The 25,498-nt window shown below is 42.8% G+C and overlaps 32 non-coding genes across 32 annotated transcripts; all 32 read left to right on the forward strand.

Moving 5' to 3' along the window:
* The first annotated feature begins 7,394 nt into the window (after positions 1-7,394).
* trnaq-uug (transfer RNA glutamine (anticodon UUG)) lies at positions 7,395-7,466 on the forward strand. Its single transcript has one exon. It is a non-coding gene; the product is annotated as a tRNA-Gln (tRNA).
* Positions 7,467-7,971: 505 nt separating this feature from the next.
* trnaq-uug (transfer RNA glutamine (anticodon UUG)) lies at positions 7,972-8,043 on the forward strand. Its single transcript has one exon. It is a non-coding gene; the product is annotated as a tRNA-Gln (tRNA).
* Positions 8,044-8,530: 487 nt separating this feature from the next.
* trnaq-uug (transfer RNA glutamine (anticodon UUG)) lies at positions 8,531-8,602 on the forward strand. The gene has a single exon. It is a non-coding gene; the product is annotated as a tRNA-Gln (tRNA).
* A 504-nt stretch (positions 8,603-9,106) lies between these two features.
* On the forward strand, positions 9,107-9,178 carry trnaq-uug (transfer RNA glutamine (anticodon UUG)). The gene has a single exon. It is a non-coding gene; the product is annotated as a tRNA-Gln (tRNA).
* Positions 9,179-9,681: 503 nt separating this feature from the next.
* Positions 9,682-9,754, forward strand: trnaq-uug (transfer RNA glutamine (anticodon UUG)). The gene has a single exon. It is a non-coding gene; the product is annotated as a tRNA-Gln (tRNA).
* Positions 9,755-10,241: 487 nt separating this feature from the next.
* Positions 10,242-10,313, forward strand: trnaq-uug (transfer RNA glutamine (anticodon UUG)). Its single transcript has one exon. It is a non-coding gene; the product is annotated as a tRNA-Gln (tRNA).
* Positions 10,314-10,817: 504 nt separating this feature from the next.
* trnaq-uug (transfer RNA glutamine (anticodon UUG)) lies at positions 10,818-10,889 on the forward strand. The gene has a single exon. It is a non-coding gene; the product is annotated as a tRNA-Gln (tRNA).
* A 504-nt stretch (positions 10,890-11,393) lies between these two features.
* On the forward strand, positions 11,394-11,465 carry trnaq-uug (transfer RNA glutamine (anticodon UUG)). The gene has a single exon. It is a non-coding gene; the product is annotated as a tRNA-Gln (tRNA).
* A 487-nt stretch (positions 11,466-11,952) lies between these two features.
* Positions 11,953-12,024, forward strand: trnaq-uug (transfer RNA glutamine (anticodon UUG)). Its single transcript has one exon. It is a non-coding gene; the product is annotated as a tRNA-Gln (tRNA).
* A 504-nt stretch (positions 12,025-12,528) lies between these two features.
* Positions 12,529-12,600, forward strand: trnaq-uug (transfer RNA glutamine (anticodon UUG)). The gene has a single exon. It is a non-coding gene; the product is annotated as a tRNA-Gln (tRNA).
* Positions 12,601-13,087: 487 nt separating this feature from the next.
* Positions 13,088-13,159, forward strand: trnaq-uug (transfer RNA glutamine (anticodon UUG)). The gene has a single exon. It is a non-coding gene; the product is annotated as a tRNA-Gln (tRNA).
* A 504-nt stretch (positions 13,160-13,663) lies between these two features.
* On the forward strand, positions 13,664-13,735 carry trnaq-uug (transfer RNA glutamine (anticodon UUG)). Its single transcript has one exon. It is a non-coding gene; the product is annotated as a tRNA-Gln (tRNA).
* Positions 13,736-14,222: 487 nt separating this feature from the next.
* trnaq-uug (transfer RNA glutamine (anticodon UUG)) lies at positions 14,223-14,294 on the forward strand. The gene has a single exon. It is a non-coding gene; the product is annotated as a tRNA-Gln (tRNA).
* A 487-nt stretch (positions 14,295-14,781) lies between these two features.
* Positions 14,782-14,853, forward strand: trnaq-uug (transfer RNA glutamine (anticodon UUG)). Its single transcript has one exon. It is a non-coding gene; the product is annotated as a tRNA-Gln (tRNA).
* Positions 14,854-15,340: 487 nt separating this feature from the next.
* On the forward strand, positions 15,341-15,412 carry trnaq-uug (transfer RNA glutamine (anticodon UUG)). Its single transcript has one exon. It is a non-coding gene; the product is annotated as a tRNA-Gln (tRNA).
* A 504-nt stretch (positions 15,413-15,916) lies between these two features.
* trnaq-uug (transfer RNA glutamine (anticodon UUG)) lies at positions 15,917-15,988 on the forward strand. The gene has a single exon. It is a non-coding gene; the product is annotated as a tRNA-Gln (tRNA).
* Positions 15,989-16,475: 487 nt separating this feature from the next.
* trnaq-uug (transfer RNA glutamine (anticodon UUG)) lies at positions 16,476-16,547 on the forward strand. The gene has a single exon. It is a non-coding gene; the product is annotated as a tRNA-Gln (tRNA).
* Positions 16,548-17,051: 504 nt separating this feature from the next.
* On the forward strand, positions 17,052-17,123 carry trnaq-uug (transfer RNA glutamine (anticodon UUG)). The gene has a single exon. It is a non-coding gene; the product is annotated as a tRNA-Gln (tRNA).
* Positions 17,124-17,610: 487 nt separating this feature from the next.
* On the forward strand, positions 17,611-17,682 carry trnaq-uug (transfer RNA glutamine (anticodon UUG)). The gene has a single exon. It is a non-coding gene; the product is annotated as a tRNA-Gln (tRNA).
* Positions 17,683-18,186: 504 nt separating this feature from the next.
* Positions 18,187-18,258, forward strand: trnaq-uug (transfer RNA glutamine (anticodon UUG)). The gene has a single exon. It is a non-coding gene; the product is annotated as a tRNA-Gln (tRNA).
* Positions 18,259-18,745: 487 nt separating this feature from the next.
* trnaq-uug (transfer RNA glutamine (anticodon UUG)) lies at positions 18,746-18,817 on the forward strand. The gene has a single exon. It is a non-coding gene; the product is annotated as a tRNA-Gln (tRNA).
* A 504-nt stretch (positions 18,818-19,321) lies between these two features.
* On the forward strand, positions 19,322-19,393 carry trnaq-uug (transfer RNA glutamine (anticodon UUG)). The gene has a single exon. It is a non-coding gene; the product is annotated as a tRNA-Gln (tRNA).
* Positions 19,394-19,897: 504 nt separating this feature from the next.
* trnaq-uug (transfer RNA glutamine (anticodon UUG)) lies at positions 19,898-19,969 on the forward strand. The gene has a single exon. It is a non-coding gene; the product is annotated as a tRNA-Gln (tRNA).
* A 504-nt stretch (positions 19,970-20,473) lies between these two features.
* On the forward strand, positions 20,474-20,545 carry trnaq-uug (transfer RNA glutamine (anticodon UUG)). Its single transcript has one exon. It is a non-coding gene; the product is annotated as a tRNA-Gln (tRNA).
* Positions 20,546-21,032: 487 nt separating this feature from the next.
* On the forward strand, positions 21,033-21,104 carry trnaq-uug (transfer RNA glutamine (anticodon UUG)). The gene has a single exon. It is a non-coding gene; the product is annotated as a tRNA-Gln (tRNA).
* Positions 21,105-21,608: 504 nt separating this feature from the next.
* trnaq-uug (transfer RNA glutamine (anticodon UUG)) lies at positions 21,609-21,680 on the forward strand. Its single transcript has one exon. It is a non-coding gene; the product is annotated as a tRNA-Gln (tRNA).
* A 504-nt stretch (positions 21,681-22,184) lies between these two features.
* On the forward strand, positions 22,185-22,256 carry trnaq-uug (transfer RNA glutamine (anticodon UUG)). Its single transcript has one exon. It is a non-coding gene; the product is annotated as a tRNA-Gln (tRNA).
* Positions 22,257-22,760: 504 nt separating this feature from the next.
* trnaq-uug (transfer RNA glutamine (anticodon UUG)) lies at positions 22,761-22,832 on the forward strand. The gene has a single exon. It is a non-coding gene; the product is annotated as a tRNA-Gln (tRNA).
* A 487-nt stretch (positions 22,833-23,319) lies between these two features.
* On the forward strand, positions 23,320-23,391 carry trnaq-uug (transfer RNA glutamine (anticodon UUG)). Its single transcript has one exon. It is a non-coding gene; the product is annotated as a tRNA-Gln (tRNA).
* A 504-nt stretch (positions 23,392-23,895) lies between these two features.
* trnaq-uug (transfer RNA glutamine (anticodon UUG)) lies at positions 23,896-23,967 on the forward strand. The gene has a single exon. It is a non-coding gene; the product is annotated as a tRNA-Gln (tRNA).
* A 504-nt stretch (positions 23,968-24,471) lies between these two features.
* On the forward strand, positions 24,472-24,543 carry trnaq-uug (transfer RNA glutamine (anticodon UUG)). The gene has a single exon. It is a non-coding gene; the product is annotated as a tRNA-Gln (tRNA).
* Positions 24,544-25,047: 504 nt separating this feature from the next.
* On the forward strand, positions 25,048-25,119 carry trnak-uuu (transfer RNA lysine (anticodon UUU)). Its single transcript has one exon. It is a non-coding gene; the product is annotated as a tRNA-Lys (tRNA).
* Positions 25,120-25,498: the final 379 nt, after the last annotated feature.

The following is a 25,498-nucleotide window of genomic DNA, read 5'->3' on the forward strand; positions in this document are numbered from 1 at the left end:
TTTTCAGTATGGGTGGAGTCAGAGATGTGTTGAACACATATAAATCAGTCATTGTCTGGAATTATTGAGAAACATATTTTTATACTACCTCAAATATTCTGTTATTATACGTTTGATGATCCCCCCTGTTAAAACTAGGGACAACCTAAGACAGGCACAGCCACGAATACTTGACCTCAACGCCACTGTGAGCAGGCACAGTGTGCGAGAACGCTGAGACTTGTGTTGTTGTAAATGTAGAACTCAAGACATGGTTGAAATTGGTTAAGAAAAGGTTTAAAAGATAAATTAAAAAAAGCCATGTTCAAAAAAACGGGCGAGTATGGAAGACTGGTTCGCCTATGACGGGTAAGATCCCCCCTGTTAAACCTGGGGACAACCTAAGACAGGCACAGCCACGAATACTTGACCTCAACAACACTGTGAGCAGGCACAGTGTGAGAGAACGCTGAGACTTGTGTTGTTGTACAACATGCACTAACTCAGGACATGGTTTGAACGTAGTTAAGGAAAAAGTTTAAAAGATACATTTAAAAAAGCCATGTTCAAAAAAACGGGCGAGTATGGAAGACTGGTTCGCCTATGACGGGTAAGATCCCCCCTGTTAAACCTGGGGACAACCTAAGACAGGCACAGCCACGAATACTTGACCCTTAACGCCACTGTGAGCAGGCATAGTGTGTGAGAACACTGAGACTTGTGTTGTTGTAAATGTAGAACTCAGGACATGGTTTGAAATTGGTTCAGGAAAAAGTTTAAAAGATAAATTTAAAAAAGCCATGTTCAAAAAAACGGGCGAGTATGGAAGACTGGTTCGCCGATGACGGGTAAGATCCCCCCTGTTAAACCTGGGGACAACCTAAGACAGGCACAGCCACGAATACTTGACCTCAACAACACTGTGAGCAGGCACAGTGTGAGAGAACACTGAGACTTGTGTTGTTGTACAACATGCACTAACTCAGGACATGGTTTGAAAGTAGTTAAGGAAAATGTTTAAAAGATACATTTAAAAAAGCCATGTTCAAAAAAACGGGCGAGTATGGAAGACTGGTTCGCCTATGACGGGTAAGATCCCCCCTGTTAAACCTGGGGACAACCTAAGACAGGCACAGCCACGAATACTTGACCCTTAACGCCACTGTGAGCAGGCATAGTGTGTGAGAACACTGAGACTTGTGTTGTTGTAAATGTAGAACTCAGGACATGATTTGAAATTGGTTCAGGAAAAAGTTTAAAAGATAAATTTAAAAAAGCCATGTTCAAAAAAACGGGCGAGTATGGAAGACTGGTTCGCCTATGACGGGTAAGATCCCCCTGTTAAACCTGGGGACAACCTAAGACAGGCACAGCCACGAATACTTGACCTCAACAACACTGTGAGCAGGCACAGTGTGCGAGAACGCTGAGACTTGTGTTGTTGTACAACATGCACTAACTCAGGACATGGTTTGAAAGTAGTTAAGGAAAAAGTTTAAAAGATACATTTAAAAAAGCCATGTTCAAAAAAACGGGCGAGTATGGAAGACTGGTTCGCCTATGACGGGTAAGATCCCCCCTGTTAAACCTGGGGACAACCTAAGACAGGCACAGCCACGAATACTTGACCCTTAACGCCACTGTGAGCAGGCATAGTGTGTGAGAACACTGAGACTTGTGTTGTTGTAAATGTAGAACTCAGGACATGGTTTGAAATTGGTTCAGGAAAAAGTTTAAAAGATAAATTTAAAAAAGCCATGTTCAAAAAAACGGGCGAGTATGGAAGACTGGTTCGCCTATGACGGGTAAGATCCCCCCTGTTAAACCTGGGGACAACCTAAGAGAGGCACAGCCACGAATACTTGACCTCAACAACACTGTGAGCAGGCACAGTGTGAGAGAACACTGAGACCTGTGTTGTTGTACAACATGCACTAACTCAGGACATGGTTTGAAAGTAGTTAAGGAAAATGTTTAAAAGATACATTTAAAAAAGCCATGTTCAAAAAAACGGGCGAGTATGGAAGACTGGTTCGCCTATGACGGGTAAGATCCCCCTGTTAAACCTGGGGACAACCTAAGACAGGCACAGCCACGAATACTTGACCTCAACAACACTGTGAGCAGGCACAGTGTGCGAGAACGCTGAGACTTGTGTTGTTGTAAATGTAGAACTCAGGACATGGTTGAAATTGGTTAAGAAAAAGTTTAAAAGATAAATTAAAAAAAGCCATGTTCAAAAAAACGGGCGAGTATGGAAGACTGGTTCGCCTATGACGGGTAAGATCCCCCCTGTTAAACCTGGGGACAACCTAAGACAGGCACAGCCACGAATACTTGACCTCAACAACACTGTGAGCAGGCACATTGTGAGAGAACGTTGAGACTTGTGTTGTTGTACAACATGCACTAACTCAGGACATGGTTTGAACGTAGTTAAGGAAAAAGTTTAAAAGATACATTTAAAAAAGCCATGTTCAAAAAAACGGGCGAGTATGGAAGACTGGTTCGCCTATGACGGGTAAGATCCCCCCTGTTAAACCTGGGGACAACCTAAGACAGGCACAGCCACGAATACTTGACCCTTAACGCCATTGTGAGCAGGCATAGTGTGTGAGAACACTGAGACTTGTGTTGTTGTAAATGTAGAACTCAGGACATGGTTTGAAATTGGTTCAGGAAAAAGTTTAAAAGATAAATTTAAAAAAGCCATGTTCAAAAAAACGGGCGAGTATGGAAGACTGGTTCGCCTATGACGGGTAAGATCCCCCCTGTTAAACCTGGGGACAACCTAAGACAGGCACAGCCACGAATACTTGCCCTCAACAACACTGTGAGCAGGCACAGTGTGAGAGAACACTGAGACTTGTGTTGTTGTACAACATGCACTAACTCAGGACATGGTTGAAATTAGTTCAGGAAAAAGTTTAAAACCTTTTGAACCCTAACCCTATTTTTTTTATTAAATACAGCATACCCATACATGCATACCCATACTAAAAAGAGTATATCTCTGCAACCACGAGGTGTATTTGAATATCTTTGGTGTTATATTAAAGGGAACACTTGTGTGATTTGTTCAGATGTGTAATTATCAGTATGTATGTTACTGGTTAAGAGAAAATGAAGATGGCACACAGCACAAATTGAAAAGTTTCAGGTTCGCCTGAAAAAAAAAGCACTTTCAGGATGATTATCTCTTTTGAATGATGCAACTGCAAGTCTAAACCTCTCCCAAATCATAGGATAATATGTGATCAGTTTCTCTGCAAAGTTTGACAACTTTCACAAAGTGAAGCAGAACAAAATTAGGGAGGTTTCAGTACAGACATTTCAGGCGAGGTCTCCAAAATGGTCATTTTGGCACAATGTGTACCATTTGAATTTTCTCATGTACCAAACTATATATTTCACTTGATTATCACTAATGGTGTTCAATACATCCAAATACAGCAGTTTGGGCTTTTTTTTTAATGCCAGAATCCTCTCTGATATGCACGTGTTGAGGACATCTCTGACTCCACCCATGCAGAAAATTAAACAATTTTACTGTACCAATTAAGAGACATTTCATAGTAAAAGTCATATATTTGAACCGAGAAAACGTCTAATAACTGTACAGTAAAAATGTCTGATTTTCAGTATGGGTGGAGTCAGAGATGTGTTGAACACATAGCAATCAGTCATTGTCTGGAATTATTGAGAAAATAGTTTTTAGAAGACTTCAAATTTCAATTAAATATTTTCTTTGTACAATATATGACTTTTACTTTGAAATATCCCTTAATTGGTACAGTAAAATTGTCTGATTTTCAGCATGGTTGTTGCCAAAGATGTCTTGAACACATATAAATCAGTCATTGTCTAGAATTATTAAGAAACATATTTTTATATTACATCAAATATTCTATTATACATTTTCTCGGTTCAACTGTATGACTTTTACTGTCAGTCCGAGATGTCCTCAACACATGCATATCAGTCATTGTCTGGAACTATTGAGAAAACTCTTCTTATAACACTTAAAATATTCAGTTATTAGATATTTTCTCCGAGCAGCTGCGACCTCTAGTTCCAGCCGTCGCCGTCTCCTCCGGACCCGGCTACTGTTTCCTCCGAGCCGCAGGGACTCCTGGACCCTAACCGCCGCAGGGACCCCTGGACCCTAACCGACCCTTCCGACCGCTGGTGAAATCATCACTGGACCCTCTGCAATTTGCATACCAGCCTAATGTCGGAGTGGACGACGCCATCATCTACCTGCTGCAACGAGCTCAGTCGCACCTGGATGGAACCGGTGGCTCTGTGAGAATCACTCTCTTTGACTTCTCCAATGCATTCAACACCATCCAACCAGTGCTACTGAGTGAGAAGCTGCGGATGGTGGAGGTTAACGCGTCCACCGTCTCCTGGATCACCCGGCCGCTGTCTCCTCCAAGCCGCAGAGGGTTCCAGTTCCTGACCCGTTGCCGAACGCCAGCGATCACCAGTTCCTGACCCCGCTGCCGAACGCCAGTGATTACCAGTTCCTGACCCCGCTGCCGAACGCCAGTGATTACCAGTTCCTGACCCCGCTGCCGAACGCCAGGGATCACCAGTTCCTGCCACTCAGAGCTGCGGCGACCTCCAGCCCCTTACCCCGCTGGGCCATCAATCCATTCCCCTGAGCCCCAGTCTATGGACTTCCGTCCTCCGGAGCTCCAGTGTCCCCGAGATCCCGTGTTCCCAATCCGGCCTCCCCGAGATCCCGAGTCCTGAGCAACTCCAGCAGTCCGGCCGACCACGCGAGATCCTGGGTCTACTGTCCTGTTCCCCGGAACCCCGTCTCCGAGAGTGCGAGTCCTGTTCCCCGGAGCCCCGTCTCCGAGAGTCCAAGTCCTGTTCCCCGGAGCCCCGTCTCCGAGATTCCGAGTCCTGTTCCTCGGAGCCCCGTATCCGAGAGTCCGAGTCCTGTTCCCCGGAGCCTCGTCTCCGAGATTCCGAGCTCCTGTGTCCTGAGCCCGGATTATCATTTGCTCCTTTTTCCTCCCCGTGGACTCTTCTCGTCTCGAGTGCTTCTCCCTCTTGTTGGCACTCTGCGTTTCACGGTTTGTGACTTTGCCTTCTGTGACCAAGCCCTTTTGTGATTTTGCCTTTTATTTCAATTTGGATTTTTCACGCTCCCAGTTGGAGTTGTTTTTGGTTTCTATTTTTGACTGCCTTATGCCCAGTAAAAGAGCTTTGCATTCCACCTCACCTTGTCCTGTGTCTGAGTCTGCGCCTTAGTCTGTGCTCCACTCCTAAACCCACACGGTTAATCGTGAACCGTCACACATTGTCTGGAATTATTGAGAAAATTATTTTTGGAACACTTCAAATATTCAGGTATTACATTTTTTTCAGTACAAATGTATGATTTATACTTTGAAATATCTCTTAATTGGTAAAGTAAAAATGTCTGATTTGCTGCATGTGTGGAGTCAGAGATGTGTTGAACATGTATTCCTCAGTCATTCTGTGGAATTATTGAGAAAAACATTTTTATAGCACCTTAAAAATGTCAGAAATTTGCCTTTTAAAGGTACAAATTCAGTTCAGAGTTTTGGCTGAGTAAAATATCTTAATTGAGATTTCAGTCAGGTATTATTCATTTTAATATCTTTCCAGCATCCCTCAAATCAAAGAATATAGACACTTCACGCACAATTTAGGTGTATTTCCCCTTTTACTTACGAGATGGGGCGACTGTGGAACACTGGCTTTAGAAGGTCGTCTGGTAACTGCAAGGTCGACAGTTGGATCCTTGGCTGGGACGTGTCCTGTGTCGAAGTGTCCCTGAGCAAGACACTGAACCCCTAATGGCTCCCCGGGCGCTTCTCAGCAGAGCACTGCTCCCAATGAGCTAGGGATGGGTTAAATTCAGTAGGCAAATTTTGTATATGTGTATAAAATAAAATACTAACTTTTTAACTTTAGATGCAGGTAACATGTTTCATACTTAATGTGAATATAATTAATTTAATCTTATTTCCATTATGCAATATATATACTTTGTTTTAAGTATACAACAAAGTATCCAACATTCAGACGAAACATCTTATTTTGAAAACCAGATATTCGTCTGAAGAAAACCGGACGTTGTCTCACATTAATCTTTACACTAACTTTACAAAGTCCTTCGCTCTCTCCCGATCTGTGCCATTTGAATGCGTTTACCATGTATTTCAGCATATAGGCGCATTAAAAGTTAAGTGTCTGCTGACTTCACCGCAGTAGCTGTGCCTACGGTGTATGAATGTTGTATGGATGTTAGATAGTCCTGATGGGTAGGTGAAACCTTGCATGGTAGCCCCTGTCATCAGTGTATGAATGGGTGAATGATGACATGTAGTGTTAAAGAGCTTTAAGTGGTTAGAAGACAAGAAAATTAAGCACGATACAAGTACCATTTAAAATTTTAAAGACAAATCTTTCTACCAAATGAAGAAAGTTGTTTGTGGTCCTTCTGTTATTCAGTCTGCAATCAACATATATTTAAACCAAATACTGAATCAGAAAACATATCAAATATAAAGCTTGAGTTTGATCTGCAATCCGTCTTCACTGTTTCATGTTGAAAAAAATCATATCAGTCCGATCAGTAGACTGACTGGAGTTTAACGTCAGAGTGAAGACAGATTGGCTGGGAATCGATCCCAGGTCAACTGCTTGGAAGGCAGCTATGCTAGCCACTATATCACCAATGCACAAATAGGGCCTTCCATAATGACAGAAATCCCAGAAACGGAAACGTCATCTGGCAGACGTGACTGACTATTGATACATTTACTTTCGGCCTTAACCAACAAGCCTGGTCTCTGGGTTCCATGGTGTAATGGTCAGCACTCTGGACTTTGAATCCAGTGATCAGAGTTTAAGTCTCGGTGAAACCTTGTCAACTAAGAGGTGCGTGCTGCGAAACTGTTATATACCCGTCATATTGTTCCAATACTGGAATCAAACTCAAATGTGATAGGGAGAAAAGTTCGACAATGCAAGTCCTGTAGTCCACAAACTTTGAGTTCATCAAAAGTATCTAATTTTAAAGGCTCTACTTTGATCATCCACAAGACATTTTGGCTGCCCAAGCAGAGCCACATGCCAATCCCAAATGGCTTCATTATCAAAGACATTAACGATAAAATGTACAAAATGCCAAGCCACCACATGCAGACCATCAATTGACACATGCCGACAATGACATCAAACAATGCATTGGCCGGAAATGGAGCCCAAGTAGACGTGTTTGAAGGCAGCTATGCTAGCCACTATATCACCAATGCACAAATAGGGCCTTCCATAATGACAGAAATCCCAGAAACGGAAACGTCATCTGGCAGACGTGACTGACTATTGATACATTTACTTTCGACCTTAACCAACAAGCCTGGTCTCTGGGTTCCATGGTGTAATGGTCAGCACTCTGAACCTTGAATCCAGTGATCTGAGTTCAAGTCTCGGTGGAACCTTGTCAATTAAGAGGTGCGTGCAGTAAAATTCTTATATACCCGTCATATTGTTCCCATGCTGGAATAGAACTCAAATGTGATATGGAGAAAAGTTAGACAATGCAAGTCCTGTATTCCACAAACTTTGAGTTCATCAAAAGTGTCTACTTTGCAAGCCTCAACTTTGATCATCCACAAGACAGTTTTGGCTGCCCAAGCAGAGCCAAATGCCAATCACAAATGGCTTCATTATCAAAGATATTAACGATAAAATGTACAAAATGCCAAGCCACCACATGCAGGCCATCAATTGACACATGCCGACAATGACATCAAACAATGTATTGGCCGGAAATGGAGCCCAAGTAGACGTGTTTGAAGGCAGCTATGCTAGCCACTATATCACCAATGCACAAATAGGGCCTTCCATAATGACAGAAATCCCAGAAACGGAAACGTCATCTGGCAGACGTGACTGACTATTGATACATTTACTTTCGGCTTTAACCAACAAGCTTGGTCTCTGGGTTCCATGGTGTAATGGTCAGCACTCTGGACTTTGAATCCAGTGATCCGAGTTCAAGTCTCGGTGGAACCTTGTCAATTAAGAGGTGCATGCAGTGAAATTCTTATATACCCGTCATATTGTTCCCATGCTGGAATCGAACTCAAATGTGATATGGAGAAAAGTTAGACAATGCAAGTCTTGTATTCCACAAACTTTGAGTTCATCAAAAGTGTCTAATTTGCAAGCCTCAACTTTGATCATCCACAAGACATTTTGGCTGCCCAAGCAGAGCCACATGCCAATCCCAAATGGCTTCATTATCAAAGACATTAACGATAAAATGTACAAAAGGCCAAGCCACCACATGCAGGCCGACAATGACATCAAAAAATGCATTGGCCGGAAATGGAGCCCAAGTAGAAGACTTTGAAGGCAGCTATGCTAGCCACTATATCACCAATGCACAAATAGGGCCTTCCATAATGACAGAAATCCCAGAAACGGAAACGTCATCTGGCAGACGTGACTGACTATTGATACATTTACTTTCGACCTTAGCCAACAAGCCTGGTCTCTGGGTTCCATGGTGTAATGGTCAGCACTCTGGACCTTGAATCCAGTGATCTGAGTTCAAGTCTCGGTGGGACCTTATAGATTAAGAGGTGAGAGCTGCGAAATTCTTTTATATCTGTCATATTGTTCCCATACTGGAATAGAACTCAAATGTGATATGGAGAAAAGTTCGACAATGCAAGTCCTGTATTCCACAAACTTTGAGTTCATCAAAAGTGTGTACTTTGCAAGCCTCAACTTTGATCATCCACAAGACATTTTGTCTGCCCAAGCAGAGCCACATGCCAATCCCAAATGGCTTCATTATCAAAGACATTAACGATAAAATGTACGAAATGCCAAGCCACCACATGCAGGCCATAAATTGACAAATGCCGACAATGACATCAAACAATGTATTGGCCGGAAATGGAGCCCAAGTAGACGTGTTTGAAGGCAGCTATGCTTGCCACTATATCACCAATGCACAAATAGGGCCTTCCATAATGACAGAAATCCCAGAAACGGAAACGTCATCTGGCAGACGTGACTGACTATTGATACATTTACTTTCGACCCTAACCAACAAGCCTGGTCTCTGGGTTCCATGGTGTAATGGTCAGCACTCTGAACCTTGAATCCAGTGATCCGAGTTAAAGTCTCGGTGGAACCTTGTCAATTAAGAGGTGCGTGCTGTAAAATTCTTATATACCCGTCATATTGTTCCCATGCTGGAATCAAACTCAAATGTGATATGGAGAAAAGTTAGACAATGCAAGTCCTGTATTCCACAAACTTTGAGTTCATCAAAAGTATCTAATTTTAAAGGCTCTACTTTGATCATCCACAAGACATTTTGTCTGCCCAAGCAGAGCCACATGCCAATCCCAAATGGCTTCATTATCAAAGACATTAACGATAAAATGTACAAAATGCCAAGCCACCACATGCAGGCCATCAATTGACAAATGCCGACAATGACATCAAACAATGTATTGGCCGGAAATGGAGCCCAAGTAGACGTGTTTGAAGGCAGTTATGCTTGCCACTATATCACCAATGCACAAACAGGGCCTTCCATAATGACAGAAATCCCAGAAACGGAAACGTCATCTGGCAGATGTGACTGACTATTGATACATTTACTTTCGGCTTTAACCAACAAGCCTGGTCTCTGGTTTCCATGGTGTAATGGTCAGCACTCTGGACTTTGAATCCAGTGATCCGAGTTCAAGTCTCGGTGGAACCTTGTCAATTAAGAGGTGCGTGCAGTAAAATTCTTATATACCCGTCATATTGTTCCCATGCTGGAATCGAACTCAAATGTGATATGGAGAAAAGTTAGACAATGCAAGTCCTGTATTCCACAAACTTTGAGTTCATCAAAAGTGTCCAATTTGCAAGCCTCAACTTTGATCATCCACAAGACATTTTGGCTGCCCAAGCAGAGCCACATGCCAATCCCAAATGGCTTCATTATCAAAGACATTAACGATAAAATGTACAAAAGGCCAAGCCACCACATGCAGGCCGACAATGACATCAAAAAATGCATTGGCCGGAAATGGAGCCCAAGTAGAAGACTTTGAAGGCAGTTATGCTTGCCACTATATCACCAATGCACAAATAGGGCCTTCCATAATGACAGAAATCCCAGAAACGGAAACGTCATCTGGCAGACGTGACTGACTATTGATACATTTACTTTCGGCTTTAACCAACAAGCTTGGTCTCTGGGTTCCATGGTGTAATGGTCAGCACTCTGGACTTTGAATCCAGTGATCCGAGTTCAAGTCTCGGTGGAACCTTGTCAATTAAGAGGTGCATGCAGTGAAATTCTTATATACCCGTCATATTGTTCCCATGCTGGAATCGAACTCAAATGTGATATGGAGAAAAGTTAGACAATGCAAGTCTTGTATTCCACAAACTTTGAGTTCATCAAAAGTGTGTACTTTGCAAGCCTCAACTTTGATCATCCACAAGACATTTTGTCTGCCCAAGCAGAGCCACATGCCAATCCCAAATGGCTTCATTATCAAAGACATTAACGATAAAATGTACGAAATGCCAAGCCACCACATGCAGGCCATAAATTGACAAATGCCGACAATGACATCAAACAATGTATTGGCCGGAAATGGAGCCCAAGTAGACGTGTTTGAAGGCAGCTATGCTTGCCACTATATCACCAATGCACAAATAGGGCCTTCCATAATGACAGAAATCCCAGAAACGGAAACGTCATCTGGCAGACGTGACTGACTATTGATACATTTACTTTCGACCCTAACCAACAAGCCTGGTCTCTGGGTTCCATGGTGTAATGGTCAGCACTCTGGACTTTGAATCCAGTGATCTGAGTTCAAGTCTCGGTGGAACCTTGTCAATTAAGAGGTGCGTGCAGTAAAATTCTTATATACCCGTCATATTGTTCCCATGCTGGAATCGAACTCAAATGTGATATGGAGAAAAGTTAGACAATGCAAGTCCTGTATTCCACAAACTTTGAGTTCATCAAAAGTATCTAATTTTAAAGGCTCTACTTTGATCATCCACAAGACATTTTGTCTGCCCAAGCAGAGCCACATGCCAATCCCAAATGGCTTCATTATCAAAGACATTAACGATAAAATGTACGAAATGCCAAGCCACCACATGCAGGCCATCAATTGACAAATGCCGACAATGACATCAAACAATGTATTGGCCGGAAATAGAGCCCAAGTAGACGTGTTTGAAGGCAGCTATGCTTGCCACTATATCACCAATGCACAAATAGGGCCTTCCATAATGACAGAAATCCCAGAAACGGAAACGTCATCTGGCAGACGTGACTGACTATTGATACATTTACTTTCGACCCTAACCAACGAGCTTGGTCTCTGGGTTCCATGGTGTAATGGTCAGCACTCTGGACTTTGAATCCAGTGATCTGAGTTCAAGTCTCGGTGGAACCTTGTCAATTAAGAGGTGCATGCAGTGAAATTCTTATATACCCGTCATATTGTTCCCATGCTGGAATCGAACTCAAATGTGATATGGAGAAAAGTTAGACAATGCAAGTCTTGTATTCCACAAACTTTGAGTTCATCAAAAGTGTCTAATTTGCAAGCCTCAACTTTGATCATCCACAAGACATTTTGGCTGCCCAAGCAGAGCCACATGCCAATCCCAAATGGCTTCATTATCAAAGACATTAACGATAAAATGTACAAAAGGCCAAGCCACCACATGCAGGCCGACAATGACATCAAAAAATGCATTGGCCGGAAATGGAGCCCAAGTAGAAGACTTTGAAGGCAGCTATGCTAGCCACTATATCACCAATGCACAAATAGGGCCTTCCATAATGACAGAAATCCCAGAAACGGAAACGTCATCTGGCAGACGTGACTGACTATTGATACATTTACTTTCGACCTTAGCCAACAAGCCTGGTCTCTGGGTTCCATGGTGTAATGGTCAGCACTCTGGACCTTGAATCCAGTGATCTGAGTTCAAGTCTCGGTGGGACCTTATAGATTAAGAGGTGAGAGCTGCGAAATTCTTTTATATCTGTCATATTGTTCCCATACTGGAATAGAACTCAAATGTGATATGGAGAAAAGTTCGACAATGCAAGTCCTGTATTCCACAAACTTTGAGTTCATCAAAAGTGTGTACTTTGCAAGCCTCAACTTTGATCATCCACAAGACATTTTGTCTGCCCAAGCAGAGCCACATGCCAATCCCAAATGGCTTCATTATCAAAGACATTAACGATAAAATGTACGAAATGCCAAGCCACCACATGCAGGCCATAAATTGACAAATGCCGACAATGACATCAAAAAATGTATTGGCCGGAAATGGAGCCCAAGTAGACGTGTTTGAAGGCAGCTATGCTTGCCACTATATCACCAATGCACAAATAGGGCCTTCCATAATGACAGAAATCCCAGAAACGGAAACGTCATCTGGCAGACGTGACTGACTATTGATACATTTACTTTCGACCCTAACCAACAAGCCTGGTCTCTGGGTTCCATGGTGTAATGGTCAGCACTCTGGACTTTGAATCCAGTGATCTGAGTTCAAGTCTCGGTGGAACCTTGTCAATTAAGAGGTGCGTGCAGTAAAATTCTTATATACCCGTCATATTGTTCCCATGCTGGAATCGAACTCAAATGTGATATGGAGAAAAGTTAGACAATGCAAGTCCTGTATTCCACAAACTTTGAGTTCATCAAAAGTGTCTAATTTGCAAGCCTCAACTTTGATCATCCACAAGACATTTTGTCTGCCCAAGCAGAGCCACATGCCAATCCCAAATGGCTTCATTATCAAAGACATTAACGATAAAATGTACAAAAGGCCAAGCCACCACATGCAGGCCGACAATGACATCAAAAAATGCATTGGCCGGAAATGGAGCCCAAGTAGAAGACTTTGAAGGCAGTTATGCTTGCCACTATATCACCAATGCACAAATAGGGCCTTCCATAATGACAGAAATCCCAGAAACGGAAACGTCATCTGGCAGACGTGACTGACTATTGATACATTTACTTTCGGCTTTAACCAACAAGCCTGGTCTCTGGGTTCCATGGTGTAATGGTCAGCACTCTGGACTTTGAATCCAGTGATCCGAGTTCAAGTCTCGGTGGATCCTCGTCAATTAAGAGGTGCGTGCTGCAAAATTCTTATATACCCGTCATATTGTTCCCATGCTGGAATAGAACTCAAATGTGATATGGAGAAAAGTTAGACAATGCAAGTCCTGTATTCCGCAAACTTTGAGTTCATCAAAAGTGTCTACTTTGCAAGCCTCAACTTTGATCATCCACAAGACAGTTTGGCTGCCCAAGCAGAGCCACATGCCAATCTGAAATGGCTTCATTATCAAAGACATTAACGATAAAATGTACAACATGCCAAGCCACCACATGCAGGCCATCAATTGACACATGCCAACAATGACATCAAACAATGCATTGGCCGGAAATGGAGCCCAAGTAGACGTGTTTGAAGGCAGTTATGCTCGCCACTATATCACTAATGCACAAATAGGGCCTTCCATAATGACAGAAATCCCAGAAACGGAAACGTCATCTGGCAGACGTGACTGACTATTGATATATTTACTTTCGACCCTAACCAACAAGCCTGGTCTCTGGGTTCCATGGTGTAATGGTCAGCACTCTGGACTTTGAATCCAGTGATCCGAGTTCAAGTCTCAGTGGAACCTTGTCAATTAAGAGGTGCGTGCAGTGAAATTCTTATATACCCGTCATATTGTTCCCATGCTGGAATCGAACTCAAATGTGATATGGAGAAAAGTTAGACAATGCAAGTCTTGTATTCCACAAACTTTGAGTTCATCAAAAGTGTCTAATTTGCAAGCCTCAACTTTGATCATCCACAAGACATTTTGGCTGCCCAAGCAGAGCCACATGCCAATCCCAAATGGCTTCATTATCAAAGACATTAACGATAAAATGTACAAAAGGCCAAGCCACCACATGCAGGCCGACAATGACATCAAAAAATGCATTGGCCGGAAATGGAGCCCAAGTAGAAGACTTTGAAGGCAGCTATGCTAGCCACTATATCACCAATGCACAAATAGGGCCTTCCATAATGACAGAAATCCCAGAAACGGAAACGTCATCTGGCAGACGTGACTGACTATTGATACATTTACTTTCGACCTTAGCCAACAAGCCTGGTCTCTGGGTTCCATGGTGTAATGGTCAGCACTCTGGACCTTGAATCCAGTGATCTGAGTTCAAGTCTCAGTGGGACCTTATAGATTAAGAGGTGAGAGCTGCTAAATTCTTTTATATCTGTCATATTGTTCCCATACTGGAATAGAACTCAAATGTGATATGGAGAAAAGTTCGACAATGCAAGTCCTGTAGTCCACAAACTTTGAGTTCATCAAAAGTGTGTACTTTGCAAGCCTCAACTTTGATCATCCACAAGACATTTTGTCTGCCCAAGCAGAGCCACATGCCAATCCCAAATGGCTTCATTATCAAAGACATTAACGATAAAATGTACAAAAGGCCAAGCCACCACATGCAGGCCGACAATGACATCAAAAAATGCATTGGCCGGAAATGGAGCCCAAGTAGAAGACTTTGAAGGCAGTTATGCTTGCCACTATATCACCAATGCACAAATAGGGCCTTCCATAATGACAGAAATCCCAGAAACGGAAACGTCATCTGGCAGACGTGACTGACTATTGATACATTTACTTTCGGCTTTAACCAACAAGCTTGGTCTCTGGGTTCCATGGTGTAATGGTCAGCACTCTGGACTTTGAATCCAGTGATCCGAGTTCAAGTCTCGGTGGAACCTTGTCAATTAAGAGGTGCATGCAGTGAAATTCTTATATACCCGTCATATTGTTCCCATGCTGGAATCGAACTCAAATGTGATATGGAGAAAAGTTAGACAATGCAAGTCTTGTATTCCACAAACTTTGAGTTCATCAAAAGTGTCTAATTTGCAAGCCTCAACTTTGATCATCCACAAGACATTTTGGCTGTCCAAGCAGAGCCACATGCCAATCCCAAATGGCTTCATTATCAAAGACATTAACGATAAAATGTACAAAAGGCCAAGCCACCACATGCAGGCCGACAATGACATCAAAAAATGCATTGGCCGGAAATGGAGCCCAAGTAGAAGACTTTGAAGGCAGCTATGCTAGCCACTATATCACCAATGCACAAATAGGGCCTTCCATAATGACAGAAATCCCAGAAACGGAAACGTCATCTGGCAGACGTGACTGACTATTGATACATTTACTTTCGACCTTAGCCAACAAGCCTGGTCTCTGGGTTCCATGGTGTAATGGTCAGCACTCTGGACCTTGAATCCAGTGATCTGAGTTCAAGTCTCGGTGGGACCTTATAGATTAAGAGGTGAGAGCTGCGAAATTCTTTTATATCTGTCATATTGTTCCCATACTGGAATAGAACTCAAATGTGATATGGAGAAAAGTTCGACAATGCAAGTCCTGTATTCCACAAACTTTGAGTTCATCAAAAGTGTGTACTTTGCAAGCCTCAACTTTGATCATCCACAAGACATTTTGTCTGCCCAAGCAGAGCCACATGCCAATCCCAAATGGCTTCATTATCAAAGACATTAACGATAAAATGTACGAAATGCCAAGCCACCACATGCAGGCCATAAATTGACAAATGCCGACAATGACATCAAACAATGTATTGGCCGGAAATGGAGCCCAAGTAGACGTGTTTGAAGGCAGCTATGCTTGCCACTATATCACCAATGCACAAATAGGGCCTTCCATAATGACAGAAATCCCAGAAACGGAAACGTCATCTGGCAGACGTGACTGACTATTGATACATTTACTTTCGACCCTAACCAACAAGCCTGGTCTCTGGGTTCCATGGTGTAATGGTCAGCACTCTGGACTTTGAATCCAGTGATCTGAGTTCAAGTCTCGGTGGAACCTTGTCAATTAAGAGGTGCGTGCAGTAAAATCCTTATATACCCGTCATATTGTTCCCATGCTGGAATCGAACTCAAATGTGATATGGAGAAAAGTTAGACAATGCAAGTCCTGTATTCCACAAACTTTGAGTTCATCAAAAGTGTCTAATTTGCAAGCCTCAACTTTGATCATCCACAAGACATTTTGTCTGCCCAAGCAGAGCCACATGCCAATCCCAAATGGCTTCATTATCAAAGACATTAACGATAAAATGTACAAAAGGCCAAGCCACCACATGCAGGCCGACAATGACATCAAAAAATGCATTGGCCGGAAATGGAGCCCAAGTAGAAGACTTTGAAGGCAGTTATGCTTGCCACTATATCACCAATGCACAAATAGGGCCTTCCATAATGACAGAAATCCCAGAAACGGAAACGTCATCTGGCAGACGTGACTGACTATTGATACATTTACTTTCGGCTTTAACCAACAAGCCTGGTCTCTGGGTTCCATGGTGTAATGGTCAGCACTCTGGACTTTGAATCCAGTGATCCGAGTTCAAGTCTCGGTGGATCCTCGTCAATTAAGAGGTGCGTGCTGCAAAATTCTTATATACCCGTCATATTGTTCCCATGCTGGAATAGAACTCAAATGTGATATGGAGAAAAGTTAGACAATGCAAGTCCTGTATTCCGCAAACTTTGAGTTCATCAAAAGTGTCTACTTTGCAAGCCTCAACTTTGATCATCCACAAGACAGTTTGGCTGCCCAAGCAGAGCCACATGCCAATCTGAAATGGCTTCATTATCAAAGACATTAACGATAAAATGTACAACATGCCAAGCCACCACATGCAGGCCATCAATTGACACATGCCAACAATGACATCAAACAATGCATTGGCCGGAAATGGAGCCCAAGTAGACGTGTTTGAAGGCAGTTATGCTCGCCACTATATCACTAATGCACAAATAGGGCCTTCCATAATGACAGAAATCCCAGAAACGGAAACGTCATCTGGCAGACGTGACTGACTATTGATATATTTACTTTCGACCCTAACCAACAAGCCTGGTCTCTGGGTTCCATGGTGTAATGGTCAGCACTCTGGACTTTGAATCCAGTGATCCGAGTTCAAGTCTCAGTGGAACCTTGTCAATTAAGAGGTGCGTGCAGTGAAATTCTTATATACCCGTCATATTGTTCCCATGCTGGAATCGAACTCAAATGTGATATGGAGAAAAGTTAGACAATGCAAGTCTTGTATTCCACAAACTTTGAGTTCATCAAAAGTGTCTAATTTGCAAGCCTCAACTTTGATCATCCACAAGACATTTTGGCTGCCCAAGCAGAGCCACATGCCAATCCCAAATGGCTTCATTATCAAAGACATTAACGATAAAATGTACAAAAGGCCAAGCCACCACATGCAGGCCGACAATGACATCAAAAAATGCATTGGCCGGAAATGGAGCCCAAGTAGAAGACTTTGAAGGCAGCTATGCTAGCCACTATATCACCAATGCACAAATAGGGCCTTCCATAATGACAGAAATCCCAGAAACGGAAACGTCATCTGGCAAACGTGACTGACTATTGATACATTTACTTTCGACCCTAACCAACACGCCTGGTCTCTGGGTTCCATGGTGTAATGGTCAGCACTCTGAACCTTGAATCCAGTGATCCGAGTTCAAGTCTCGGTGGAACCTTGTCAATTAAGAGGTGCGTGCAGTAAAATTCTTATATACCCGTCATATTGTTCCCATGCTGGAATCAAACTCAAATGTGATATGGAGAAAAGTTAGACAATGCAAGTCTTGTATTCCACAAACTTTGAGTTCATCAAAAGTGTCTACTTTGCAAGCCTCAACTTTGATCATCCACAAGACAGTTTGGCTGCCCAAGCAGAGCCACATGCCAATCTGAAATGGCTTCATTATCAAAGACATTAACGATAAAATGTACAACATGCCAAGCCACCACATGCAGGCCATCAATTGACACATGCCAACAATGACATCAAACAATGCATTGGCCGGAAATGGAGCCCAAGTAGACGTGTTTGAAGGCAGTTATGCTCGCCACTATATCACTAATGCACAAATAGGGCCTTCCATAATGACAGAAATCCCAGAAACGGAAACGTCATCTGGCAGACGTGACTGACTATTGATATATTTACTTTCGACCCTAACCAACAAGCCTGGTCTCTGGGTTCCATGGTGTAATGGTCAGCACTCTGGACTTTGAATCCAGTGATCCGAGTTCAAGTCTCAGTGGAACCTTGTCAATTAAGAGGTGCGTGCAGTGAAATTCTTATATACCCGTCATATTGTTCCCATGCTGGAATCGAACTCAAATGTGATATGGAGAAAAGTTAGACAATGCAAGTCTTGTATTCCACAAACTTTGAGTTCATCAAAAGTGTCTAATTTGCAAGCCTCAACTTTGATCATCCACAAGACATTTTGGCTGCCCAAGCAGAGCCACATGCCAATCCCAAATGGCTTCATTATCAAAGACATTAACGATAAAATGTACAAAAGGCCAAGCCACCACATGCAGGCCGACAATGACATCAAAAAATGCATTGGCCGGAAATGGAGCCCAAGTAGAAGACTTTGAAGGCAGCTATGCTAGCCACTATATCACCAATGCACAAATAGGGCCTTCCATAATGACAGAAATCCCAGAAACGGAAACGTCATCTGGCAGACGTGACTGACTATTGATACATTTACTTTCGACCTTAGCCAACAAGCCTGGTCTCTGGGTTCCATGGTGTAATGGTCAGCACTCTGGACCTTGAATCCAGTGATCTGAGTTCAAGTCTCGGTGGGACCTTATAGATTAAGAGGTGAGAGCTGCGAAATTCTTTTATATCTGTCATATTGTTCCCATACTGGAATAGAACTCAAATGTGATATGGAGAAAAGTTCGACAATGCAAGTCCTGTAGTCCACAAACTTTGAGTTCATCAAAAGTGTGTACTTTGCAAGCCTCAACTTTGATCATCCACAAGACATTTTGGCTGCCTAAGCACAGCAACATACCAATCCCAAATGGCTTCATTATCAAAGACATTAACGATAAAATGTACAAAATGCCAAGCCACCACATGCAGGCCATCAATTGACACATGCCGACAATGACATCAAAAAATGTATTGGCCGGAAATGGAGCCCAAGTAGACGTGTTTGAAGGCAGCTATGCTAGCCACTATATCACCAATGCACAAATAGGGCCTTCCATAATGACAGAAATCCCAGAAACGGAAACGTCATCTGGCAAACGTGACTGACTATTGATACATTTACTTTCGACCCTAACCAACACGCCTGGTCTCTGGGTTCCATGGTGTAATGGTCAGCACTCTGAACCTTGAATCCAGTGATCCGAGTTCAAGTCTCGGTGGAACCTTGTCAATTAAGAGGTGCGTGCAGTAAAATTCTTATATACCCGTCATATTGTTCCCATGCTGGAATCAAACTCAAATGTGATATGGAGAAAAGTTAGACAATGCAAGTCCTGTATTCCACAAACTTTGAGTTCATCAAAAGTATCTAATTTTAAAGGCTCTACTTTGATCATCCACAAGACATTTTGTCTGCCCAAGCAGAGCCACATGCCAATCCCAAATGGCTTCATTATCAAAGACATTAACGATAAAATGTACGAAATGCCAAGCCACCACATGCAGGCCATCAATTGACAAATGCCGACAATGACATCAAACAATGTATTGGCCGGAAATGGAGCCCAAGTAGACGTGTTTGAAGGCAGCTATGCTTGCCACTATATCACCAATGCACAAATAGGGCCTTCCATAATGACAGAAATCCCAGAAACGGAAACGTCATCTGGCAGACGTGACTGACTATTGATACATTTACTTTCGGCTTTAACCAACAAGCCTGGTCTCTGGGTTCCATGGTGTAATGGTCAGCACTCTGGACTTTGAATCCAGTGATCCGAGTTCAAGTCTCGGTGGATCCTCGTCAATTAAGAGGTGCGTGCTGCAAAATTCTTATATACCCGTCATATTGTTCCCATGCTGGAATAGAACTCAAATGTGATATGGAGAAAAGTTAGACAATGCAAGTCCTGTATTCCGCAAACTTTGAGTTCATCAAAAGTGTCTACTTTGCAAGCCTCAACTTTGATCATCCACAAGACAGTTTGGCTGCCCAAGCAGAGCCACATGCCAATCTGAAATGGCTTCATTATCAAAGACATTAACGATAAAATGTACAACATGCCAAGCCACCACATGCAGGCCATCAATTGACACATGCCAACAATGACATCAAACAATGCATTGGCCGGAAATGGAGCCCAAGTAGACGTGTTTGAAGGCAGTTATGCTCGCCACTATATCACTAATGCACAAATAGGGCCTTCCATAATGACAGAAATCCCAGAAACGGAAACGTCATCTGGCAGACGTGACTGACTATTGATATATTTACTTTCGACCCTAACCAACAAGCCTGGTCTCTGGGTTCCATGGTGTAATGGTCAGCACTCTGGACTTTGAATCCAGTGATCCGAGTTCAAGTCTCAGTGGAACCTTGTCAATTAAGAGGTGCGTGCAGTGAAATTCTTATATACCCGTCATATTGTTCCCATGCTGGAATCGAACTCAAATGTGATATGGAGAAAAGTTAGACAATGCAAGTCTTGTATTCCACAAACTTTGAGTTCATCAAAAGTGTCTAATTTGCAAGCCTCAACTTTGATCATCCACAAGACATTTTGGCTGCCCAAGCAGAGCCACATGCCAATCCCAAATGGCTTCATTATCAAAGACATTAACGATAAAATGTACAAAAGGCCAAGCCACCACATGCAGGCCGACAATGACATCAAAAAATGCATTGGCCGGAAATGGAGCCCAAGTAGAAGACTTTGAAGGCAGCTATGCTAGCCACTATATCACCAATGCACAAATAGGGCCTTCCATAATGACAGAAATCCCAGAAACGGAAACGTCATCTGGCAGACGTGACTGACTATTGATACATTTACTTTCGACCTTAGCCAACAAGCCTGGTCTCTGGGTTCCATGGTGTAATGGTCAGCACTCTGGACCTTGAATCCAGTGATCTGAGTTCAAGTCTCGGTGGGACCTTATAGATTAAGAGGTGAGAGCTGCGAAATTCTTTTATATCTGTCATATTGTTCCCATACTGGAATAGAACTCAAATGTGATATGGAGAAAAGTTCGACAATGCAAGTCCTGTAGTCCACAAACTTTGAGTTCATCAAAAGTGTGTACTTTGCAAGCCTCAACTTTGATCATCCACAAGACATTTTGGCTGCCTAAGCACAGCAACATACCAATCCCAAATGGCTTCATTATCAAAGACATTAACGATAAAATGTACAAAATGCCAAGCCACCACATGCAGGCCATCAATTGACACATGCCGACAATGACATCAAAAAATGTATTGGCCGGAAATGGAGCCCAAGTAGACGTGTTTGAAGGCAGCTATGCTAGCCACTATATCACCAATGCACAAATAGGGCCTTCCATAATGACAGAAATCCCAGAAACGGAAACGTCATCTGGCAAACGTGACTGACTATTGATACATTTACTTTCGACCCTAACCAACACGCCTGGTCTCTGGGTTCCATGGTGTAATGGTCAGCACTCTGAACCTTGAATCCAGTGATCCGAGTTCAAGTCTCGGTGGAACCTTGTCAATTAAGAGGTGCGTGCAGTAAAATTCTTATATACCCGTCATATTGTTCCCATGCTGGAATCAAACTCAAATGTGATATGGAGAAAAGTTAGACAATGCAAGTCCTGTATTCCACAAACTTTGAGTTCATCAAAAGTATCTAATTTTAAAGGCTCTACTTTGATCATCCACAAGACATTTTGTCTGCCCAAGCAGAGCCACATGCCAATCCCAAATGGCTTCATTATCAAAGACATTAACGATAAAATGTACGAAATGCCAAGCCACCACATGCAGGCCATAAATTGACAAATGCCGACAATGACATCAAACAATGTATTGGCCGGAAATGGAGCCCAAGTAGACGTGTTTGAAGGCAGCTATGCTTGCCACTATATCACCAATGCACAAATAGGGCCTTCCATAATGACAGAAATCCCAGAAACGGAAACGTCATCTGGCAGACGTGACTGACTATTGATACATTTACTTTCGACCCTAACCAACAAGCCTGGTCTCTGGGTTCCATGGTGTAATGGTCAGCACTCTGGACTTTGAATCCAGTGATCTGAGTTCAAGTCTCGGTGGAACCTTGTCAATTAAGAGGTGCGTGCAGTAAAATTCTTATATACCCGTCATATTGTTCCCATGCTGGAATCGAACTCAAATGTGATATGGAGAAAAGTTAGACAATGCAAGTCCTGTATTCCACAAACTTTGAGTTCATCAAAAGTATCTAATTTTAAAGGCTCTACTTTGATCATCCACAAGACATTTTGTCTGCCCAAGCAGAGCCACATGCCAATCCCAAATGGCTTCATTATCAAAGACATTAACGATAAAATGTACGAAATGCCAAGCCACCACATGCAGGCCATCAATTGACAAATGCCGACAATGACATCAAACAATGTATTGGCCGGAAATAGAGCCCAAGTAGACGTGTTTGAAGGCAGCTATGCTTGCCACTATATCACCAATGCACAAATAGGGCCTTCCATAATGACAGAAATCCCAGAAACGGAAACGTCATCTGGCAGACGTGACTGACTATTGATACATTTACTTTCGGCTTTAACCAACAAGCTTGGTCTCTGGGTTCCATGGTGTAATGGTCAGCACTCTGGACTTTGAATCCAGTGATCCGAGTTCAAGTCTCGGTGGAACCTTGTCAATTAAGAGGTGCATGCAGTGAAATTCTTATATACCCGTCATATTGTTCCCATGCTGGAATCGAACTCAAATGTGATATGGAGAAAAGTTAGACAATGCAAGTCTTGTATTCCACAAACTTTGAGTTCATCAAAAGTGTCTAATTTGCAAGCCTCAACTTTGATCATCCACAAGACATTTTGGCTGCCCAAGCAGAGCCACATGCCAATCCCAAATGGCTTCATTATCAAAGACATTAACGATAAAATGTACAAAAGGCCAAGCCACCACATGCAGGCCGACAATGACATCAAAAAATGCATTGGCCGGAAATGGAGCCCAAGTAGAAGACTTTGAAGGCAGCTATGCTAGCCACTATATCACCAATGCACAAATAGGGCCTTCCATAATGACAGAAATCCCAGAAACGGAAACGTCATCTGGCAGACGTGACTGACTATTGATACATTTACTTTCGACCTTAGCCAACAAGCCTGGTCTCTGGGTTCCATGGTGTAATGGTCAGCACTCTGGACCTTGAATCCAGTGATCTGAGTTCAAGTCTCGGTGGGACCTTATAGATTAAGAGGTGAGAGCTGCGAAATTCTTTTATATCTGTCATATTGTTCCCATACTGGAATAGAACTCAAATGTGATATGGAGAAAAGTTAGACAATGCAAGTCCTGTATTCCGCAAACTTTGAGTTCATCAAAAGTGTCTACTTTGCAAGCCTCAACTTTGATCATCCACAAGACAGTTTGGCTGCCCAAGCAGAGCCACATGCCAATCTGAAATGGCTTCATTATCAAAGACATTAACGATAAAATGTAAAACATGCCAAGCCACCACATGCAGGCCATCAATTGACACATGCCAACAATGACATCAAACAATGCATTGGTCGGAACTGGAGCCCAAGTTGACGTGTTTGAAGGCAGCTATGCTTGCCACTATATCACCAATGCACAAATAGGGCCTTCCATAATGACAGAAATCCCAGAAACGGAAACGTCATCTGGCAGACGTGACTGACTATTGATACATTTACTTTCGACCCTAACCAACAAGCCTGGTCTCTGGGTTCCATGGTGTAATGGTCAGCACTCTGGACTTTGAATCCAGTGATCCGAGTTCAAGTCTCGGTGGAACCTTGTCAATTAAGAGGTGCGTGCAGTGAAATTCTTATATACCCGTCATATTGTTCCCATGCTGGAATCAAACTCAAATGTGATATGGAGAAAAGTTAGACAATGCAAGTCCTGTATTCCACAAACTTTGAGTTCATCAAAAGTATCTAATTTTAAAGGCTCTACTTTGATCATCCACAAGACATTTTGTCTGCCCAAGCAGAGCCACATGCCAATCCCAAATGGCTTCATTATCAAAGACATTAACGATAAAATGTACGAAATGCCAAGCCACCACATGCAGGCCATCAATTGACAAATGCCGACAATGACATCAAACAATGTATTGGCCGGAAATGGAGCCCAAGTTGACGTGTTTGAAGGCAGCTATGCTTGCCACTATATCACCAATGCACAAATAGGGCCTTCCATAATGACAGAAATCCCAGAAACGGAAACGTCATCTGGCAGACGTGACTGACTATTGATACATTTACTTTCGACCCTAACCAACAAGCCTGGTCTCTGGGTTCCATGGTGTAATGGTCAGCACTCTGGACTTTGAATCCAGTGATCCGAGTTCAAGTCTCGGTGGAACCTTGTCAATTAAGAGGTGCGTGCAGTAAAATTCTTATATACCCGTCATATTGTTCCCATGCTGGAATCAAACTCAAATGTGATATGGAGAAAAGTTAGACAATGCAAGTCTTGTATTCCACAAACTTTGAGTTCATCAAAAGTGTTTAATTTGCAAGCCTCAACTTTGATCATCCACAAGACATTTTGGCTGCCCAAGGAGAGCCACATGCCAATCCCAAATGGCTTCATTATCAAAGACATTAACGATAAAATGTACAAAATGCCAAGCCACCACATGCAGGCCATCAATTGACACATGCCGACAATGACATCAAAAAATGCATTGGCCGGAAATGGAGCCCAAGTAAAAGACTTTGAAGGCAGCTATGCTAGCCACTATATCACCAATGCACAAATGGGGCCTTCCATAATGACAGAAATCCCAGAAACGGAAACGTCATCTGGCAAACGTGACTGACTATTGATACATTTACTTTCGACCCTAACCAACAAGCCTGGTCTCTGGGTTCCGTGGTGTAATGGTCAGCACTCTGGACTTTTAATCCAGTGATCCGAGTTAAAGTCTCGGTGGAACCTTGTCAATTAAGAGGTGCGTGCAGTAAAATTCTTATATACCCGTCATATTGTTCCCATGCTGGAATCGAACTCAAATGTGATATGGAGAAAAGTTAGACAATGCAAGTCCTGTATTCCACAAACTTTGAGTTCATCAAAAGTATCTAATTTTAAAGGCTCTACTTTGATAATCCACAAGACATTTTGTCTGCCCAAGCAGAGCCACATGCCAATCCCAAATGGCTTCATTATCAAAGACATTAACGATAAAATGTACAAAATGCCAAGCCACCACATGCAGGCCATCAATTGACAAATGCCGACAATGACATCAAAAAATGCATTGGCCGGAAATGGAGCCCAAGTAGAAGACTTTGAAGGCAGCTATGCTAGCCACTAT

This window comes from Cebidichthys violaceus, unplaced genomic scaffold (assembly GCF_023349555.1).
Source record: "Cebidichthys violaceus isolate CVI_PGR_0920_01 unplaced genomic scaffold, fCebVio1.0.p SCAF_3, whole genome shotgun sequence".
Classification (NCBI taxonomy): domain Eukaryota; kingdom Metazoa; phylum Chordata; class Actinopteri; order Perciformes; family Stichaeidae; genus Cebidichthys; species Cebidichthys violaceus.